This window comes from Macaca mulatta, chromosome 3, assembly GCF_049350105.2.
Source record: "Macaca mulatta isolate MMU2019108-1 chromosome 3, T2T-MMU8v2.0, whole genome shotgun sequence".
NCBI classification, from domain to species: Eukaryota; Metazoa; Chordata; class Mammalia; order Primates; family Cercopithecidae; genus Macaca; species Macaca mulatta.
In genome coordinates this window covers 120582775-120605694 of record NC_133408.1, presented here as the reverse complement: position 1 = coordinate 120605694, position 22920 = coordinate 120582775, and the positions used below count along the sequence as shown (strand labels likewise).

General features: G+C 38.1%; 1 long non-coding RNA gene across 1 annotated transcript; it reads left to right on the top strand.

Moving 5' to 3' along the window:
• The first annotated feature begins 10627 nt into the window (after positions 1–10627).
• Positions 10628–22267, top strand: LOC144339890 (uncharacterized). Its single transcript, XR_013415448.1, has 2 exons — positions 10628–10759; positions 22053–22267. It is a non-coding gene; the product is annotated as an uncharacterized LOC144339890 (long non-coding RNA).
• Positions 22268–22920: the final 653 nt, after the last annotated feature.

The following is a 22920-nucleotide window of genomic DNA, read 5'->3' as shown; positions in this document are numbered from 1 at the left end:
AAATGATAAGCATGTAAAACTTGAGGCAAATAAGTTCTATCCCAGGGCTTATCCACCTCTAACCTCAAAGCTGACTTGCATGGTTAACAGAAAGAAAGAAATAAAAGCTACAATAGCAAAATGTACTCTGTAAGCACAATTGAACCTTGAATATTTTTGATGATGCTTCCTAGTGTATTATGACTGTGTTATTATAAAGTTTACATAGAAGAGCAATGATCTGTGTAATTTCTTGCCTAAAATGGTAGTCTTTTGGTCAGTAGACCAAGAATGAGAGCAGCTTAGTGTTCTGGGATTGCATGGAATGGGACATTGGTTTTGTTTGTTTTGTTTTATCTTGTCATTGGTGATTAGATTTAGGACATAAGTGCCAAAATAGGCCATTTTGATCAACACTGGGACTTCCCTGTTAAAATCTTGGCTGAGTTCAGTGAGTTTCACAAACACATAAAAAGCAAGCTTAAATACTGGCAGAGGGTGGCCTGAAAAGGAAATTCAGCTTTCTTGCTGAATAAGAGATGCATATGATTATTAATCAAAATAAATATAAGGATCAAATAATTATAATTGCATTAAACTCTTTGGGGATTTGAGACTTTTCTCATATCTATAAACTAAGAATAGCTATTATTGAATTCACTTATGAATCACAGTCCTTTACATTTATTTGTCATCTTACACATCACAAAATGCTTTCACCTGTTACGATTTCGTTTGATGTTCACAGTAAGTGCAAATGCGCAGGACAGGTATTATTAGCCCCATTTAATAGATGAGTGAGTTGAACTTATGAATGGTCCAGAGCTCTTTCCATAGGCAACATTGCCTCTTAAGATCCTGTTGGTTATCCCTTTGTGATGAATAATCACTTCTTTGCTCAAGGAAGAACTAGGCCTTCAAAGGTTGCTGTCATTTTATATAAATGTTGACTGAAGGTGTGCACAACCTGACCTGGAGATATAAGAAGTATGTCATTGACATATCTTTATGATATTCAAGCAGGTTACCTTTTTTCTACCAATAATAATTGAAATAAAGAGAGTACAGATTAAACATATGTTTTCAGTTGATGGTGGGAATGTAAAGAGGCTCTTAATGAATTTGTTAATGGCTCTTTCCATTTTGCTCAATGCTCGGTTATCAATGCCAGTGAGCTTTGGACTTTGATCATAATAACATTTATCTATTTCTTTAAAAGCTGGGTTTTTTTTTTCATACTGAAGGTTACCCTAGTTGCATAGTGCACTTTTGCCAGCATGATGGCATTTCTGAATGCCTCCAGACCAGTGCTCCCTAAGAATCTGTAAAATATTCTTTTCATGCCAGCTGTTGTGCTCCTTTTATTCCCCCAATTTGCATATGGTGTGTTACTGAACAAGAGAGTTTTTCTTTCGATTTCACCCAATGCAGGTGTGCAGTCATTCTGTGAGAGCTTTTATAATCAGCTATGTAAATTATCTCTCAGGTCCAAGGGCCAAAAAATAGTTTTTCATAAAGACAATAAAAAACCGTAATATTTATACTTTATTTTTTTTAAGTCTTCTGAGAAAATCTTTCTGCCAGTAGCAACGTCACGAACAGCATCAGTCATTGTGGGAAGGGTTGGCAATTATTTTTCTAGCTGGTGTAGGTTTGTAGAAAACAAAAATTTTCCAAAGCCATAAATATGTAATAAAATGTATTGGCTTACTTTTCTGGAAAAGCCCACCAAAATTTCTTTTTTGTATTTACTTTTAAAATCTTCCCAGATACTTAAGAATTCCTGGACTCTATATCCTCTCAGCCACTGCCTTTTTTTTTTCTCTTGCAATCATTTTCTGTAATATGTACTTGTCTCAGACCCAGAACACCAAACTGAAATGCTCAGGTGGAAATGTTTTTCTTTTTTGCTCAGTTCTATTTATGTGTACAGATGCTAATTGGGGTGAAATCACATTATAGAAAATCTGGGCTTGTTAAAATATGAAGTGCCCTTAACCTTTATTAAGCATTGTTGTAACCAGAAGTCCTAAAGATATATAAAAGGTCAAATATTTATCATGTGTACAAATCTGACCCCAATAATAATAGATTATTTATTCTATAACTCTTTTAAAATGTCAAAAATCGTATCACATCTCATATAAAGAAAATATGTGATTTTCACGAAAACTAATTTCATTAATTATTCAGATGTCACTAGCCACCAAATTTAAGATGATTTTGAACTTAATTACTTCTCAATAAACATAAAATAAATTAAACTTTTATTGATATGAATTATTGCTTTACTCCAAATTTTCACAATCCTTAAATAAAAAATATAAAGCAGGAACACAGACATTTTCACCAGATGGCTCCTTTCACCTTTAAGCTTTGTTCAAAGTTTTGGCCAATTCTATGAAAGCCCAAAAAAATAAAAAATAAACACTGTCTCTGCTTTGTCCTTAAAACTTAGTTTCCAAGTTGAAGTTTATAATCACATTAAAGTCACTTGACTTTTAATGTTTACATTTTATAGAAAGAAAAAGGAGTATTCAAGTTGGTTTCTGGTAGGTTCCAAATAAGGCATAGTAGAGCCTTAAATTTCTCATAATGATCAGAAGGAAATGCATCCTTTTTTATTATGTGGTAATCTGTTGGCTGAGCTCAGACTGCCAACCTCTCTGTACCCTGCTTTGGTTGACTAGATGGCTCACTCCTCTGGGTGTTACATAAATAGCCTATCCTGGTAGAGAAGGGGACTCACACGCCAACTTTAGGCTCAGACTGACTTGAGAGAGTAATAGTCTCAATGGGCTTTGCAGAAAAAAATTCATTTTGTACCACAGACATGGGCAGTTTTTCTAAATTCTGTCATTTTAAATATATCTTCTGGTCACTTCTGTGAGTTCTCTATTGATCAGGCCATTGGAGAAACATAAGGATTTTTACAAAATATTTGTCTTTCCAGGAGACTGCATTCTAGATATGAAAATATAACCCCACACATTTTCCTAAAGATCATACTAAGTCATCTTCCCTCACTCATTCTTGCTGGAGCGCACTCCCATGTTCCTTTTGTAGGTGGCACCTATTTCTTATCCACTGTAAATTGTGCCAACTTGCTTTCTTCAGCAGATTGTTTGTGCTAAATAAATGGTGTGATTTGTAGTAATAATGGTGATGATAATGACTCTTAAAACACCTAACTAATTCCAGTGAACTCTCAGTGATGTTTAGGCTGTGGAACACATGGTTGACTAACAGTGATAATGACTGAAAATGAGGTGATAAATTACTATGCAGATTGTTGATGGCCTATAATTGTCTTAAAAGGGGGATATTTTATAACAGACTAATCGCATTTAAATAAATGTGTGTGTAGCATTTTAGATATATAGGACTGTATCTGTATATTTTTAATAATAACCAACTCCATAAAATTCAAGATGCAGAACAACTTAGATAAACACTCCTTAGGTCAAGGGCCATGGGAGGTAAGAATTAAGGTTGTGTTTGCTCTTTCTTGAATGTTGCATTGTTCCTGGGTCGGTAAGCATAACTTTAGAGACTCCACCAATATAAACACTAAACTACCTAGTTATGAGCCTGTATTTACACAGTCCGGATCAAAAGCACAGACACTCAGGTTCATTTGCATTTGCTGCCAAAAATGTCCTAATTCTTCTTTTGAAAGGGAGCAATAATTCATATTTTGATGCCATTTACTCCCAAGGTTAATTTATATTTACAAATTTTATAACAGGCCTCATGTTCTTTACCATGTTGCCAGCACTTTCTTTTCTTTTGAGTTGCATTGTTCTTTTCTAAGGAACTGATTGTCGTCGGATCATTGCAGGGAGCACAGATGAAAAGCCTGTTATTCCAAAGGATTAAATTGCAATTCTTAGTGAACCATTGCCAAGCAATTTTTTTACAAACCCGAGGAGGATTGGAAATAGGAAATGTTATGCCTTGAAAAGGGGTGGGAATGGTTGAATGGATGAGGAAGAACAATCATCCTAGTAAGTGTTATTAAATTCTCTTCAAGTAAAGTCATGGAGCAAATAAATGATGACAAAATCTGTAAAATATCCAAATGGTCAGGAATAATAAACAACTGAGTTTGTAAAGAAGTAATAATATCATGGGATAGATTTTGATTGAATCTATCCCACGATTCAGTAAAAATTTACTCATGATTTTTATTGAATGTAGCATGTAGCATTAATGCACAAAAGTAATTAAAATTCCAGCTTTACTTTAGCATCTTCCGGGTTCAAGGGCTATGGGGGCAGAGGACCGAAGATTTGCAAATCACTTGAATATGACGTCTTTGGGGAAGGAAAGTGTAGTAGGAAAAAAGCAATGAAAGGAAGTCTCTATCTTGGAGCATGATAACTGAGCACATTCCCCAAAATCTGACCTGAAATTAGGAAGAGAAATTAGTTCTGTTTGAGGTTCTAAACATCAGAAAAGTTTCATATAACCTGAGAGAGGACAGGATAAGTAAATTTTGGAAAGAAAGCACCATAAAGAAGAGATGTTTCAAAATTCAATTCTGAAATATGTTAATGAACTCAAAGGAAGATAAAGGATTTAAGTGCCCAATGTAATGGAGAAATTAGAGTAAGGAGAAAAGAAACTGACAATTAACTGTGTGCTCTTTGCAACAGGGAGCCTACAGGATGCCATTGTGGTTTCTGTTTATGTATTACTGTAAGAATCAAGAACAAACTCCACATGAAATGCTGTAACAAAGAGTTCAAAAACATTCACTGAAAGTGTACCATGTTTCAGGCATATGTCAAGCACGATGATACATGCTTGGGATTAAAAAGGTGGATGAGATACAATATCTGTGCTCTAAAAGTTCATAGTATTTGGGAGAAAAGAGAGACATACAAGAGGATGATTGCAGTCAAAACATTGGAGCAGATGCTACAAGGATATGTAATACAAAGGAAGTTCAAGAGCTGCAACTTGCTTTGCCTGGAAAAATCAAGAAATGCTTTGAAAAAGGGGTAGTGTTTGAGTTGGGTCCTGGAGGATGAATAGGAGTTCTTCAGGCACAGAGAAGACAGATGCAAAGGATAAGGTGCATGCAGTGTGATCAGTTCAGGGTTGCCTGGGTCGAAGGAGTCAGCAGGAGAGGAGTTTGGAGGTTGCTGGAGTTAGGCTATGGAGGGCCTTTTGTAGTTGCTGAGGGGTTTAGCTTTACGAGCAGGTCCAAGACAGCATTACCAGCTTTAAAACAAGGGAATGACCCAATCGAACGTGTGTCTCAGAACAGAAGCTCTGGCAGGGAGGGGAAGGATGAGGCTGAAGTCCGCAGGTAGCAGTCAGGAGGCAGTTGCAGCAGGGGCAAAGGGGAGATGAGAGATCAGATTCCATAGATAGTTTGGAGATGGTATGAGTAGACCTTTGTGAGCTATTAAATGTTAGGAGTGAGGAAAGGGAAAAGTCGAAGGGGTTTCCAGCTCCTAAGATCATGATACCATTAACTTAAATAAAGAACACTGCGAAAGGAATACATCATTTATGTCTACAGCAGAGCAGTATGGGGGGTGGTGTGCAGGGAAGGCTAGCAGATAGGTTGTTAAAATCCTCCCTGTGTAGTGGAGAAGACTGCAGCTTGGAGAGAACCAGCCAGAACGATGTTCTCACCCTGCCCCACCCTATTGTGTCCTTGAGGAGACTCATGAGTCAAATATTTGATTGGAATTTTGCTAATTTTTATCTATTACAAAATGCTATTTTATTTATTTATTTGTTTGTTTGTTTATGTTGAGATGGAGTTTCGCTCTTGTTGCCCACCCAGGCTGGAGTACAATGGTGTGATCTCGGCTCACCGCAACCTCTGCCTCCCAGGTTCAAGCAATTCTCCTGCCTCAGCCTCCCGAGTAGCTGGGATTACAGGCATGCACCACCACACATGGCTAATTTTGTATTTTTAGTAAAGATGGGGTTTCTCCATGTTGATCAGGCTGGTCTCGAACTCCCGACATCAGGTGATCTGCCCACCTCAGTCTCCCAAAGTGCCGCGATTACAGGCATGGGCCACTGCGCCGGAGCACAAAATGCTTTTTTTAAAAACAGGCACATTCGGCCAGGCGCGGTGGCTCACGCCTGTAATCCCAGCACTTTGGGAGGCCGAGGCAGGTGGATCACCTGAGGTCAGGAGTTTGAGACCAGCCTGGCCAACATGGCAAAACCCCGTCTCTACTAAAAATACAAAAATCAGCTGGGCGTGGTGGCAAGCACCTATAATCCCAGCTATTTGGGAGGCTGAGGTGAGAGAATCACTTGAACCTGGAAGGTGGTGGTTGCAGTGAGCCGAGCTTGTGCCACTGCACTCCAGCCTGGGTGACAGAGCGAGACACCGTCTCCAAAAAAAAAAAAAAAAAAAAAAACAAACATTCAAGCCTGCCATGTCCTGAATGTTATTACAATAGAGACCAACAACATGCCAACTCGTCTCAGACTAACCTAGAATGTGGCTCTCAGAACAAATGAAGTTCCCTCTCATTACTTATAAATGGAATAGTGTCCTGATATTACAAGGCAACTTGTTTAAAAACTCATATTTTTACCATTTCCAAAAGCTTATTTTTGTTATCAAGAAAATCTCAATACTATGCAACTAGCAAGAAATCACAGAAATATCAAAACAGTCTTACTTTTCCAATTCATTGATATGCATAAATACAATAAATTTAAACTAATGAAATGTTTACAAAATATTCTTATTTATTTCTCATATTCTAGCTGATATATTAATAGTTTGGATATTTGTTGCTGCCCAAATCTCATGTTGAAATGTAATCCCCAATGTTGGAGGTGGGGCCTGGTGGGAGCTGTCTGGGTCATGGGGGCACATCCCTCATGGCTTGGCGCTGTCTGCATGGTAGTGAGCGTGTTCTTTCCGGGCCCATTCCCTCTCTGCTCCTGCTTTCACCATGTGACACGCCTGCTCCCAATTTGCCTTCTGCTTTGAGTAAAAGCTCCCTGAGGCCCCCTCAGAAGCCAGGCAGGTGCCGTCACCATGCCTCCCATACAGTTTGCAGAATCATGAGCTAATTACATCTCTTTTCTTTATAAATCACCTAGCCTCAGGCCTTTCTTTATTTCAACGCGAGAACAGCCTTACACACCATCGTATATGGGTTGTGATTTTTTGTAAGATTTCCTTTGGAAAGGGGTTCTGCTTATTAAAAAGTTTTAAAAACACTGAATATAAAGTATGTATTACATTTATTTCTCCTGAAATTTATTTGTCAGATTGTTAATCAGGTCTTCAATTTATTGGACTTGTTTAAAATTCTAAAATTGTTCTTTTGCTCTCTTCACACACATATCCATATTCTTCTGCTGGCTCCCCACTTCTCCCTCTGAGCTTGGGATTTATGTAAGACAATAACAGGAACAATCTGATTTGGCAGCATAATAACCAACAAGAACATGTCTCTTCTGTTTTTCATTTTGCTTGATCGTGACAACATCAAAATGCAAGAATGGGTGAACTGTTTTGAAGTCTAGGTTTTGAAAACACTTGTTTACTGGTGTGGATGTGTGTGCATTTTTATATTTAATAGCAGATTTCTCTGTCATTTTTACATTTTTGTTTCAAAAACAGTGGCCTGGACAGATCCTGGCAAAATACATTGAATGGTTATGGTAGCAGCTAAAATTTTAGTAGAAGAATAAAAATGTACATTAATACAATTTACACTTATTTTATTAGTTTGTGTAATCTTATATGAGCAAGGATCAACTCTTCTGTTGTATATAACTTTTTAATATGTTATTTGAACTTCATCAACAGCTTCTTGATTGGGTCTCAAGCATTAATCAGGCCCCTCACAAGTACTATGAGAGGCTTAAACATCTTGCATCCATCATAAAGAATAAGTAGGACCATAATGGCTAATCACATTAGCATAATTTAAAAATGCAGAGCGTGAATAGCTTTTTTCCCCAAGATTTGTAGTAAAAACATATGCACAATAAGACTGAAATGATTCATTACACCACTGGCTTGTTTATATTATAACATATTTATGTGCCCAGCAGAATGAAACCATAAAACTGCCGTTAATGAGTACAGGAAAGAGGTTCTGTTTTTAACTAAATTACATGAATTCATAATGAATACATTTTTTAAAAATTATTTTAAGGAAGGGATCTTGCTATTGTGTTGTGTCCTTTTGGGACATTACAAAACCCATTCTCATCATAGATCTTTTTTTGTCATCTACACTTTGCACTTTGCACTTAGGCTATAAGGAAATTTAGCAATTTATGAACAAGTTTCTGCCCTTAAAGCCAAACAATGAGTTACAGGTGGAGTCACTGCATATAGCAGAAGCACACAGCTAAAGGAAATGTATTCTTGGGGGAAAAAACAAAAAAACAAAAACAAAAACAAAAACGCCTTTTTCTTTGTAGCCACTTACAAATAAAAAAAAATCTTGCCATCCAATGGATATGAGTTCACTGGTCCCCTCTCAGAACTTTGGGATGTCTGTTTTAGGATTGAATTTGTCTGTTAAATATTATTTATGGAGTGCCAGGCACTGAGCAAGATGCTTCAGAGGCAACAGTGAAAAATGACAAACAGTAGTTGCCTTAATTGCCATTGCCTTACCATCTAGTAAGAAAAGCAGAAAGAGAAACAGACATTTAAATTATAGGATAAAGATTTTATCATGGAGAAACTAACAAGCAAGCAAGGCATCCAGGTGCAAGGACAGTGTTGATACCTGGAAGGTAAGCAGGAGTTTGCCAGGTGAAAGGGCATGAGGGTGCAAACAGAACTATTCCAGGCAAAGGGCAGTATTCTATGTGGAATGTTTAGGGAACTGAGAATAGTCATTATCAAATAATTGTTGAATAAATGTTGACTGCATACAGCTCAAGAAAAAATATAGCAAGAGATGAAGCTAGAAGGTATTTAGGGGTCCAGATTTATGCACTTAACCATATTCAGGAGCTAGGGAAATATCAATGTGCAAGATAGACATGGTATCTTCTCTCAGGGAGCTTACTGTTTAGTTGGGGAAACATAAAAATAATCACCATAATAATGTCAAATTGTAATGAATGCAATGAAGAAAACAAACAAGTTGCTAAGAGAGAATAGCAAGAACTTACTTTAAATGGGATTAGGATGATGTCTCTGAGGAGGTGAGATTTGAAGAATGAGAAGGAGTCAGATCATAAAAGTCTGGGGAACCTTATTAAGGAGCTATGGATTTATCTTGAGAGTTACCCATGTTTAAAGATTTTAAGCAGGGAAGAGATGTCATCAATTTGCATTTTACACAAATCACCCTGGCTGCAGAGTCTGGAGATGAATAAGGCAGGAGGTAGGGAAACAAGTTGGATGGTGTATTTGTCTGTTTCATTGCTATGAACGAATGCCTGAGACTGGGTGATTAGTAAAGAAACAAGGTTTATTTGACTCACAGTTCTGCAGGCTGTACAGGCATGATGCCAGCATCTGTTCAGCTTCTTGTGAGGCCACAGGAAGCTTACAATCATGGTGGAAGGCAAGGGGGAAGCCGGCATATCACATAGTGAGAGACTGAGCAAGAGAGAGAAGGCGGAGGTGCCAGGCTCTTTTAAACAGCCAAATCCCATGTGAACTCACAGTGTGAAAACTCACCCGTTATGGTGAGGACAGCATAAAGCCATTCATACAGGATCTACTCCCATGATCCAAACACCTTTCACTACACCCACCTTCAACATTGGAGATCACATTTCAGCATGAGATTTGGAGGGGACAAACATCCAAACTATATCAGATAGCTTTTCCAGAAATCTGGGTGAAAGATAATTTCCTAGTGCTAGAATATTTTAGTCACTGTGGTATTAGGCAGGGATAATATTCAAATACTTAGCTATTTTGGCATAAACATTGATGAATCAGAATGGATGCAAGTCTTAGCACTAGAGCAGAGTCTTCAGGCATCTGCTAGACCAGGCTGGATGGGGCAGGTGGACCCCAGAGGTGGAACCAGCACAACAAGAGCTTAGGCCAACAGTTCTTTAAAATGAATATGGAAGTATTTCAGTATTTTAGCAACAGCTGCTGCTATACCAGCCTAAGAATTAGGTATAGAGAGCCAGGGAAAGATCCAGGAGATGATTAGGAAACAGAAGGCTTATGTTTTGGTAATGCGAAAGAATGCCAAAGGGAGGAGTTAATGATTAGGCTCTGGTTTCTGCTTGGGAAACCAGGTAAACTCATGTATGTATTTATTCAATCACATTTGCTCAGCACTTTACATTTAAGACATTTATCTGAGAGATTTGCAATATTAAGTGGGCAATTGGATATATGAGGAAGGAACTGGGGGAATGATCTGGGCTGAAAAAGTAAATTTGGGAGCTTCCAGCATAAAGATATCATTTAAAGCTACAGAATAGATGAAGTCCCCTAGGGAGAGAAGCAATAGAACCTGAGACAGAGTCCTGAGCAACTCCATCATGTAGTTTGTGAAGAGGAGAAGGAGTCTTTGATGATTGACAAGTATTCCTGATGAAGGAAGGAAATCAGTCTTGGAAGGTTTCAGAAGCTGAGTGGAGAGTATTTCCAGAAGGAGGAGGGAGTGGCTGGCTGTGTTGAAAGCTGTGTAGAGATTGAGTAAGAAAGAAAAGACTGGAGTCTCTGAGGGATTTAGCAACGTGGAGATCGTCAGTGACCTTGATAAGGACAATTTTAGTGGGTGGTGAGCACAGAAGTTGGATTGTCTAGAGTTGAAGGTAAATGAGCAGTGGAGAAAGAGAGATGGTGAGTACAAAACAACTTTTTGCAGTGATGTGGGCTTCTTTGATTTTTATTTAGGGGAGGGACTTGAGCAAGTTTAATTGCAAGTGGGGGAGCCATTAAGGTATTTCGATAGATTCTAGGGATGTGCAAACTAGGGCTCCTGTCTATTTTTGTAAGGAAAATTAGAAGACAGCCACTCTCATTCAATTATGTATTGTCTATGACTGCTTTTGTGCTACAAGGGCATAGTTTAATAGTTGTGACAGAGACCTATGGCCCACAAAACAAAAATGTTTACTCTCTGGCTCTTTATAGAAAAAGTTTGCCAATCTCTGGATTAAGCTAAAATATTACATGCCCTTGCCCATTTAATTTCCCCCAGGAAACCCAAATAAGTACACATGTATATAAATGCATGCATAAGCACATAAACCAAATAAAGAATCTGTTTCCCAAGGCAAAGGTGCTATGGAAATTCTCTCTAGTCAGTTTACCAATTTATCAACAGAAAAGACAAAAAGACTTTGCTCTTCTCTCGATAATAAACTTATAGCTGTTGTTGACAATAGAAATTAGCCCACTGTAGTCACCACTACATACCCAGTACCTGGTGCTGAGCCTGACACGTGGTAGGTGTCCAACACATCTTGTTTAAATCAAGGAAGGAAAGGTACCAGCTGCTGTACTGGAGGATTGCTTGGAGCAAGAAGCAGAGGATCTTTCCTAGATTTGGGTAGATAGTAGAGAATTCCCAAGGTAAATCAGCTTATATGGAGCTATCCCATTGAGGTTTATGGAACCTGGAATAAATCACATTCCTCAAGAATTAATTTGAGAGGTGAAGGGGGGAATGGGTTGGGGAGATGAGGCCAAAGCTCATGTCAAGAGTAAGCTCAATATGGAAACAAAGTCACAAAGAGGCAGTGTGTAGCTTGGCTGCAGGAAAGGGCCATCCCTGCAGCTCTTTATTTGTTATGGTGAAACAGCAAATAGAGATGAGCCAAATTTATGTATAGTTCAAGCCAACTTATCCCTCAGGAGTGGGACCAGGAATTGGTCTGTTAAAAAGCAGGTTAAAGCAACAAGTCCAAAAATGCAATTTTCCACAAACATTTTAACTGGAAAAAAAAAAATATGTCATCAATTTTCCAAACATTTGACATAGGGGCAAGGCCTTTTTCTTTTCTTTTTTTTTAATTGAGACAGGGACAGGATCTTGCTCTATCACCCAGGCTGGAGTGCAATGGTGTGATCATAGTTGTCTGCAGCCTTGACCTCTAGGACTCAAACAACCCTCCCACTTAGCCCCCCAAGTAGCTGGGACTACAGGCACATGCCACCACATCTGGCTAATTTTTAAATTTTTTTGTAGAGAGAGGCTCATTATATTGCCCAGACTGGCCTCAAACTCCTGGGATTAAGTGATTTTCTTGCTTCACCCTCCCAGAGTGCTGGAATTATAGGCCTGAGTTACCAGGCCTGGCCAGCAAGGCCTTTTCTTTGAGCACAGGACATCGCAGGACATCACTCTTGAATAAAGCACACTTCTTACATATTAACTAAGATTTAAAGTATGGATTTCTTTAAAGGAGAGTGAGAGCTTATAGAGAAATGGGAAGAGATCTGAGCACAGTATCCTTCTAGATTTTTTTCCACAATCTTTTGCAGCTTTATTACTTACATTTTGTGATGCTTTCAACTTGTATTCATAGAAACAGCTCTTTTGTTTTCATATTTTATTGATTTATATAATATTTAATGAAATCACATCATTATTATAATAAAATACAACTGTCATCAACAGATTTAGGAAATAACAACTGCTTCTCAGGGAGCACATAATTCATATCAGAGAGTAAGCAGCCTACTGATTTTGTTCTGTGTCAGGGAGCATTACGACACAAAGGGAATAGAGACTTACTAATTCTGGTGAGTCCAGGAAGGGGAGGCAGGTTAAGACTGTTTTCGGCAAGGGTGGTACAAGCATGTTACAGGCAACAGCTGGTGCTCCTTGAGTCACTGACAAGCTGCCAGAACGACTAGGTTCCCTGAATATTGACTTGGGGCAGCTGTACCAAGTCATCCCACTCTAGGGACCTTGGAGTATTGTGTGTTGGAAAGCACGTATTAAGCACTTGCTATAGCTGCTTCTGGAATACAGTACATGGAATAATAGCTGACTCCTCCTAACAATGCAACTTTCAGAGAATTACAACTGATGAGAAACCAGCCTTACTTATCTCGTAGCAGATTTAGCTTTGGAAGGTATACTTAAAATTCTCCAACTGCTAGATCTAGACAGAGACAGTAAAATCTCAGTGAACATATTCTGGCAGCTTGTTACATGGTAACTAACAAAGAACACCCAAAATAGTAGGCAGAAATCACTGAACAATATAAAAATCAGAGTAGTGGTTAATGTATTACCGTGGACTGAGACTGGGGAACCCTCTGTTCTCCATCAAATGCCTACCCAGCTTTCTAACTTAATTTATGCTAAATTTGGGCTGATAAAAATGATTGTATTCTCTACTGCCAATATTTTGGAAAATTATTTCCAATAATGTGGAAATGAGAGAAATAAGATTGCCCTGTAAAATCAAGGCTAGCATTGATGAAAAATAGATATTCAGCATCTCAAGAAACAGAATATTTCCAATATAAGAACATTTATAATATTAAATATTCTATATTGAGATATTTAATGGTAGAAGTTGAAGAAGCCTAAAAAGTTCAGATGCCTTCTTTGACAGATGTGGATATTAAGACCCAGAAAGGTTACATGATTTAGTCAAGGACCCATAGCCAGTTATGAGCTAATCCAGCTTACAACCCAAGTCTCTCATTAGGTCCTAGTCTAATGTTTTCTCATCATAACACCCTCCTTCTACATGAAATCCTCTGATAAGTTGGGGTCCTTAGTGACCTGGCTACTGTAGCTGAGTAATAAATTACCCCATAACTCAATGATGTAACACAACCATTTAGTATGCTCGCTGAGTCTGTGCATCAGAGATTTCACACAGGGCACTGTAGCGCTGGCTTGGCCCTGGTCTTCACTTCAAGGCTGAAGACTGGGATTATTTGAAAGCTCATTCACATGTCTGCTAGTTGACCCATCTTGGAAGTCACACAGCATGACTTCCACTCTATTCCTTTTTTTGTTGAGGCAATCATAAAGGTCCACCCTAGTACAAAGGAATAGACGCTACTTCTTGATGAGAAGTAGCAAGTTCCTAGAAGAGCATGTGAGACCGGAAATATTACTGTGACTACTTTACAGTTTGCTACAATTAGGAATTAAAGGAATTCTTTGCAAGAAGAAAACTGGAGGGAGAAAAGAGGCAGAAGAACAATAACAAATCATACCTGCAGGCTGGGTGTACCTACTCCCATTTCTCTCCCTCTAGGGAACTTTGCAATCTGTGCTTACTGCAAATCGAATAGGAATATAGCATTTTAACCCAACATGATTGAAGCTTTTATTTCATTTAACTGTCTAGTTTGGTGTGTTGGAAAGTATGTTTATGGGATATATCCCTAGCATAAAAGCCTTCACAATGAGGAAAAAGGGAGAAATTATTTTAATTGAAGAAATTATTTATAAAAAAAAAGCTTATGTACTAGACTATAAAGAAAACATCAATAAATCTCTTAAAACACGAAGTTCACAGACATATTCTCTGACCACAGAATAATAAAACTACAAATCAGTAACAAACATTTCAACAAAATTTCCCGCCCACTTGGAAATAAAAAAATGCACTTCTCCATATCTCTTGGGCATAAAGAGGAAATAAGATTGCAATTACAGAATGTATAGAAAATAAGAATGAAGACACTACAAAAGTCATGAGATGTGACACAAGTTAGATTTAAGTGGCATGTAAACCAATGAGGAATGAATAAATGACAACACCAGCAGCGGCAATGGCTGACACTTCACGTTTTGGACACTTGGAACTTTCCATGTATTCATTTTATTTACTCCCCATTTATTGATTTATTGAGTAAAAATTCATTTACTCCACACAACAACCTACAGGTAGATACTATTATGTTCATTCTCATTTTCCTCTGAGGAGGAAATTGATGTACAGAAGGAATGAGTGACCGGAGCAAGATTGTGCAACTAGCCCCTGTCACATGCCAAGCAGTGTCCAGGCACTAAGGTTGCAAAGATGACCCAGGCAGGCAAAGTCCATGCTCTTTGACAGCTCCTCATTACTGCCGGGCAGGGCTGGAATTCTGCTTCCCACTGGGCCTCCACTGATACCTTCCTGGCAGGGAGGGGTAGAGTGCCTCATAACTGCTCTACATGAGGCCTCCACTGATACCTGGGTGAGGAGGTGGCCTCATTTCCACTGCGTCATGGTGAAAACACTAAAGCTCTACCAGGCCTCCTCTAATGGCTCCCCAGTGGGGGGTGGGGGTGGAAGTCCAAACTCCTTATGTGGTCTCTACTGGGGAGGGGGATGGTGGAGGAAAGTGTGTGTCATTACTGCCTGGCGCTCCCTACGCAGCATTCTTTCACAGCACCTTGGACAGCATGTTGGGAGGTGTCTCAGTGTAGCCTAGCAGAGGGTTATAGTCTAGGCTTCCTAGTAGGACTTGGTTAGCATGGATGGGAATAGGGCCACAGTTTTGTTTGTTTGTTTGTTTTTTGTCATTTTAGGAGTAGTTATTGTCTAAAAATTTTCTGTTTTACTAGGCAGACACTTTACTGGTTCTTTGGCTTGACAGATCCTGCTTTTGTTGAGGCTTTTTTTTTTTTTTTTTTTTTTGGTTTGTGCCTGTTGGTGTTTGTGGCTTACCAGCTTATTCAGCTCAAAGCCTGGGATATATGAGGCAAACAAACAAAAACCACAGATAACTATTACTATATTGTTCCTCAGGTTCCAAACCCCCCATCTGGTCTGCCTTCTTCTCTCCACCTTTCAATGTTTTGATATTCCTTTTACATGTAATGCCAAGAGGTTTTCATTTGGTTTAGCTGGAGGAATAGGGGAAAGTATGTCTATTACATCTTCGCAGAAGCAGAAGTCTCCTGTTTTAAGAAAAAAAAATGTATATTCGACAGCACATGCTCATTCTCAGACCAAAAAGACAAACAGAATGACAGAGAGAGATATATAATGATAGGTAGAGGGGAAAAATGGGATCCATGCACTCAAGCATTTTTCACTTTTGCATTTGTCACTTTTTTGACAGTTCATCAAAGTTACAAGAAGGAAAGCTAAGAATATACAGTACTTAGATTCAGTGAGTTTAGTGGATTTGGTGGCGGGTGAATGAGAAAGTTCTCCACTGTTAGATTCTATTGTCCCCAGCAGAATAGAAGAGAGTCCACCAATTGAGAAAGGAGAGGCTCAGGGAAGGCTAGGGATTTGCAGAGAGGAAGGTGTGAATCAGTTGCTTTGAAAGGTGATAGAGTGAACTGACTAGAGAAATATAGTAGGATTTTTGAGCATACTGAAGCCACATACATTTTGAAGGAAATCAGTCAGCATAGTTGCTTGTTATCTTCCAGAACTAGGTACAGAGTAGGTGGGTAGATTTCGGTTTAATCAGTAGTTGTTGCCAGATTCAATATTAGAAGGGGAAAGGAATAAGGACGTGGAAGGTGTGTGTAAGGGAGTGATTATGATGATGGAACACAGGATCAGTACCCCAGCATGGCACAATTGCAGAAGGCACATTGTATTTTGCAACACAGTTACCCTGCATAGATTCTAATCTGGATAAAAATGAATTTGAGGCTGGGCGCAGTGGCTCAGGCTTGTAATCCCAGCACTTTGGGAGGCGGGAGAATCACTTGTGCTCAGAAGTTCAAGACCAGCTTGGGAAACATAGTGAGACCTCGTCTCCACAAAAAATAAAAAACTTAGCCAGGTGTGGTGGTGCACATCTACAGTCCCAGCTACTCAGGAGGCTACAGGCAGGAGGATCACTTGAGCCCAGGAAGTTGAGGTTGCAATGAGCTATAACTGTAGCACTGCACTCCAGCCTGGGTGACAGAGCAAGACCCTGTCTCAAATAATGATGATAATGATGATGATAATAATAATAATAATAATTTTAAGATGAATTTGAGAAGGTGGACAGTAAACATGAACATATGGGGATGAATGGGTTGGCAGTCTTAATGGGGTTGAATAACTCTTCACATAGAACTGATAAATTAGAGGCACTCAGACAAGAGATGTTGGCCATAGGGTAGAGAGTTGAAATTTAGGAGGTGAAACAGATTTTGGAAATGAAAAGCTCTAGGGTATGAGAAAGGGTAGCTGAAGTGGGGTGGATGGAGGACTATTGGCAAACTAGATACCCTTACCAACCCTCCTATTGATAATAATTAAAAACAATGAATAAAATATAGAAATATTTTTTAAAATGCATCCATGAACTCGTAATAAAGTAAGGCCAAAACAAATTCAAAGCAAGGCCCTAGCAAGATGACAGAGGTGCTAATGCTGGCTTCGGTACTGAGCAGTTTTGACAGATCCAGGGGACCTTGAGCTCCAGTGTTCACAGCTTGTGAGATGTGGACAATAGGTCACAAAGCCCAGGTCCAGCCCAAAGAAGGTAGTCTAAAAGACAACATCCTGCATAAAGTTCGAAAGGGTATACCAGAAACAAAATTGCCCCCACAGCAGACAACAAGAAAATCTGCTTATCTTAAAACTTGGCACTGGGTAAAGGAGAAGGAAAATCTCACCGAAAGTTTATAAGTACAAGCCAGCTCTTATGTGTGAGTTTTGCTGCCTGAGTTTCACTACCTGGGTGGTCTGGAAAAACTTCAAGCTGAGAATTTAGTTTAAAGTGGCCTCCTTCAGTAGTACCCGTGGGCATCTGGCAGAAACAAATGCAAATCCTCTTTAAATGAACTCCCTTCAATCTAGGCTTCAAAGAATTCCCATAGAAATATGAATCCACAGTTAAGAAACAAAACCACCATGAATGACACCCAACACAAATAACAAGCTTCTGAATATTACCCACAAAAAACTTTGGTCAGGTACTAGAAAGATGATACAAAATTTATATACAATTTGTAAGGATTAGATGGGCAGAAAAGTTACATAGTCATCATTTGCAGATGATGACTTTTTTACACAGAAAATACAAAAGAATCTACATAAAAATTAGAATTAAGCCATTTTAGCAAAATTGCTACTTATAAGGTTAATAATTTAAAAATGAATTTCTTTATAGCTATAAATAAAAACAGATAACATTTACAATACTATAAACGTATTAAATACCTAGGGATAAATTTAACAAAATATGTATAACATCTGTACACAAAAAATCATAAAGGTGGTTTAAACAAGTAGAAAGAAATACTATGTTTATGGATAGGAAGATTCAATATTGTAAAGTTTTCACTGTTGTTGTAATTGGCCCATATATTTAATTCAGTTACACTCAAATCCCAACAAGATGGGGTTTTTTGTTTTGTTTTGTTTTTCTTTTCGAGGTTTTGTTTTGTTTTTCTTTTCGAGGTTTTGTTTTGTTTTGGTTTGGTTTTTTGAAGGAGGAAGGGTTGAAGAGTGGATAGTGGAACTTGGCAGGTTGCTTGTCAAATGTATCAGAGCTGGCTGATCAGAGCTGAAAATCAGCTGGGAAAAGCACAGGCTTTAAATACATGATCCTGAAACAACTGGTTATTCCTATAGGAAAACTCAGTTTGAACCCCTATCTCACACCACATGCCAAAAAATCAATTCTAGATGGGTTAGAGACTTAACTTTAGGTAGAGCTTTAAAACTTTTGAAAGATAATATAAGAGAATGCCCTTTTCAATTAAAGGAAGGGAAGGGTTTCTGAAGCTATACTGAAAAGCACAGGTAGTAAAGGAAATTATTAAAGTCAACCACATTAAAGTTAAGAACTTCTGTACATCAAGAGATACTAAAGAGAGAAAAAGATGAGCCACAAACTGGGAGAGGGGATTTGCTGTACCTTTGTGATAAATAATTAGCATCCAGCCTACGTGAAAACTGTAAGCCCATAAAAAAAAAAAAAAAAAAAAAAGCCTAATTTATTTTAAGTGGGAAAAGAATTTAAATGGGTACTTCACTGAAGGGAGAACACAAATGGTGAATAAACATATGAAAATATGCTCAACTTCATTTGTAATCAGGGAAATGCAGATTAAAACCACAATGGCATATTATTTCAATCCCATTAGTTTGACAAAAGTTTTAAAATGTCAAATAACAAGAATGAGAAAATATGTGGAACCACTGAGTTCTTATACACTGTTAGTGAGACTGTGAATTATTTCAACCATTTTGGAAGAAAATTTGCCATTATCTAAAAGGTTGAAAATGTGCATGCCTTTGATCCAGTAATTTCGCTCTTGATATTTGGCCAAGAGAAATTCTTATACACGTGTACTGTGACACAGGTACAAGGATGTTCATAGTAGCACTACTTGTAATACCAAAATCTATTCATTAACAGGAGAATAGATTAAAAATATGGCATATTCATATAATTGAATACTATATAACAGTAAAAATGCACACATTGTAGCTATGCACAACAACACGGATGCATCTCAGGAATACATTGAGTGGAAAAAGCAAGTCACAGAAAGATCTATGCATTAAAATTTCAATTTATATAGTTCAAAACCATGCAAAATCGCATATTATATATGTTAAGGCATATGTGCATATGGAGACAAAAGTGACTCCATCTTGGATGCTAATCAACCATATTGACTTCTGATTAGCCCCAGTCCCATGAATGCCTCCTGATTTCTGTTTTAGTTACTGTCCTTAGTGTACGAACATGTACTCCTACTTTTAGATCAAAGCAACCTTGATGTTATCGCACAAATTATAGGCTGTGACGCACATAGCATTCTCACCTGTTCTGGAGGGTTGCCTTTCATTGTCTTGCTGGAGCACGTATACCTTTTCCCTGTGGTATAAAGCCCTGGTTCTGAAGATTAACAATGCGGAGATCTGCTTGTCTTGTGGCCACCCAAGACCATGCTTCTGTCTGTAAGTTCTCTCAATAAATCAACCAATACTGACAAGTTGGATTTATTTGCCTCCTTCTTTGGTTTCTTGGCTCCTTTGGCATTTGGGGGACATTTGGCATATATGGAAAAATGTGCATACGGTAAAACAGAAACAAAATAAAGGGAATGATGCGTAAAGAAGGATGAGATTGGAGAGGGACACATAGAGGATTAGATGTGGTGTTTCTTAGGATAGTGGCTACATAAGTGATCACTGTATTGTTTTTAAAAACACTTAAACATTCGTTTTATAAATATTTTTGTATATATTAAATATTTAATAAAAATAAAATTCCAAAAATCTCTGGAGTTGAGGAGATGAGAGATGTTTATCACGGCATTATTTCATGCTGGAAATTGGGAAACAGCAAAGGTCACATAAGAAACTGGTTAAATAAATTAAGGTACATCTATACAATGGAAGAGCATGCAGCAATGACGGATGATGTGTTAAAAATATACATACTGATAGGAAAGATATTCCTGGTACAGCAGGTGAAAGAAGAAGGTTACAGAACAACATGGTATCTCATTTGTATAAGGAACATATAAAAATACACATAGATAAGAGTATAAGAAGTGACGCCTATAATCCCAGCATCTTGGGAGGTCAAGGAGGGAGGATGGCTTGAGGATGGGAGTTCAAGGCTGCAGTTAACTATGATTGTGCCACTACACTGCAGCCTGGGCAACAGACTGAGACCCTGTCTCAGGAAAAAAAAAAAGTGTTTAGTAGGTACAACAAAAAGTTAACAATGTTGGGATCTGGGGGTTGATGTTAGGATTATATTCAATGTACTTTCTTAATTTCTCTTAGTTTTCTACCACAGACATTATTACTGTTATATCAAAACCATGTCAGAGAAAGAATAACAAAGAATGTCTAAGAAAAATCAGACAGAAGAATGTAAATATAAAATATTTGGCAATGACCTTCACAAAATATGCTCCTTATTCTTTTCTTACGGCTAAAAAAAGACTTGATGATAAGTAGGGGTGTGTGTGTGTGTGTGTGTGTGTGTGTGTGTGTGTGTGTGTGTGTGAAGTTTCTGGCTAAATATAATAAAGTTAAACTCCTCCCAATTTAATTTGTAGGATTAAAACAATCCCAAACAAAATCCAAGTGGATTTTTTAATTGATAAAATGGTTCTGAGGTTCATCTGGAAGAATAAATGGGACTATTAATAATAGAATTCTGAAAATTAAGAAATAAGAAGTTAGACTTGCTCAAAAGGATACTGAAATGTATGAAAGTGACAACCCTTTCCACAATGATAGTTAAATAGGAAGCTCTTAAACATCCAATAGAAAGTGCTTAGGCATCACTTTGTACTTTTAAAAATAGTATATGATGAAGTAATTGTAACAGAGAAAGTGATGAATCATTTAGTAAATGATGTTGGAATAATGGCTAAAGAAGGATAAATTTTCACCTTAAACTGTATTCCGAAATAAATTCTAGATAAGTTAAAGAAATATAAAAAATTAAAAGCATTATAAACTACAAGGGAACACAGAAAATATGTAACAGATTCAGGTTGTGGTAAGTCACTAAATCCAATGACTGTAGCACCAGTTGATAGTCTTGACTGCAAACCCTTTTTTAATTCCCTTTGCTTCCTTTGGCTTTCACAACACTTCCCTAATTTTTCTCTTACCACTTTGGCCACTACTTCTCCAGTGACTTTGCAGGATTATCCTCCCCCGGAGACCATTATATGTTTGAGTTCCTCTGGGCCCATTCCTTCTGTACACCGTCTCCCAAGGATTCTCATTATGCCCATGGCTGTAGTTACCACCTCCTGTCAGGTAACTCTCAAACTCCAGCCTAGCCATTTCTAACTTTTCAGTATTAGTCAGGATCCATGCAGGAAATGTATGGCACATTCAAAATGGGTAATTAAGAAGACTTTAGTTAAGAGATCATTTACAAAGGGTTTAGGGAAAGCAACAAAAGATAATGGTACAGTATCCCAGGGAACATTACTACTTTAAGCCTAAACAAGGAAGGAGGTGGAAATGATTACTGAATGAGAGTGAGAGAGAGGAGGAGGTGGCAAAGGAGTGATGGAAGTAGGAGAAGGTGGGGAAGAAGGGCAGGAGAAGGAAGGGGAAGAGAGAATGCAGTATGGAGATAATATGGAATAAATAATCAGCCTCAACACTCTTTCTTCAGTCTTCTGCTTCTACCTCCCATTGGCTGAACCTAACTAGAAGCCAGAGAATATGGGAACCAGGTGCTGAGGATACATGAGATGTTGATTCATTTAATACAGGTCAGTCTCTCTGGATACAGCAGAACAGAGAAGGGTGGAGAGTGGCTCTATGAGGGAAAGCAGAAGATATCCACCTAGTATTCACCTCCTACCTGGCTTCTTCTCCAGGACATCCCAAGAGCATTTCAAATTCAATGGGTCCAAAACTGAGCTCATGAACTGCCCACTGCATACCCTCTCCTCTCAAAAGACAAACTAATAAAAATCCAAACTGGTCCTTTGTCAGTGTTTTCTTTCTTTTTGTTAGCAAGTTTATTTTCTTGCATTTCTTATTTTAAAAATTTTACTGTATCTATTTAAGGTGTACAACATGATGTTTTGATACACATATAGAAAGTAAAAAGGTTACTATAGTCAAGCAAATTAACATCCATTATCTCACAAAATTACTCGTTTTTTGTATGTGGCACCTAAAATCTACTCTTTTAGGGAAAATCTCAAGTACAGTACAATATTATTTCATGGAGCCCTCCTGTTATACATTAGATCTTCTAATGTTATCTTATGTCATCAAATGCTATCAATGTCAGTCTGAATTCTCATTACCATGGAATGGATTGAACTGGGGCAAGAGTAGGAGCTAGTAGATAAATGAGGAGCCTGTTCCATTAGTGCAAGCAGAAATGATGATAGAATGGACTAAAGCACTGTTGGTAAATGTGAAGAGAAATTGACAGATTAAAGTGGATAGATTAAAGAGATACATAGAAACCAAAATTGATAGGATTTGGGGGTTTGATAGAATTGGATATTGGGGGTAAAGGTAATATGGTTGTCAAAGATGACACCATAGATTTTAGGAAGGAGGCAGAACTCTTTAACATGGACTTATTAACCCTGCATATTCAGCTTCTCCCAGCTTCATCCC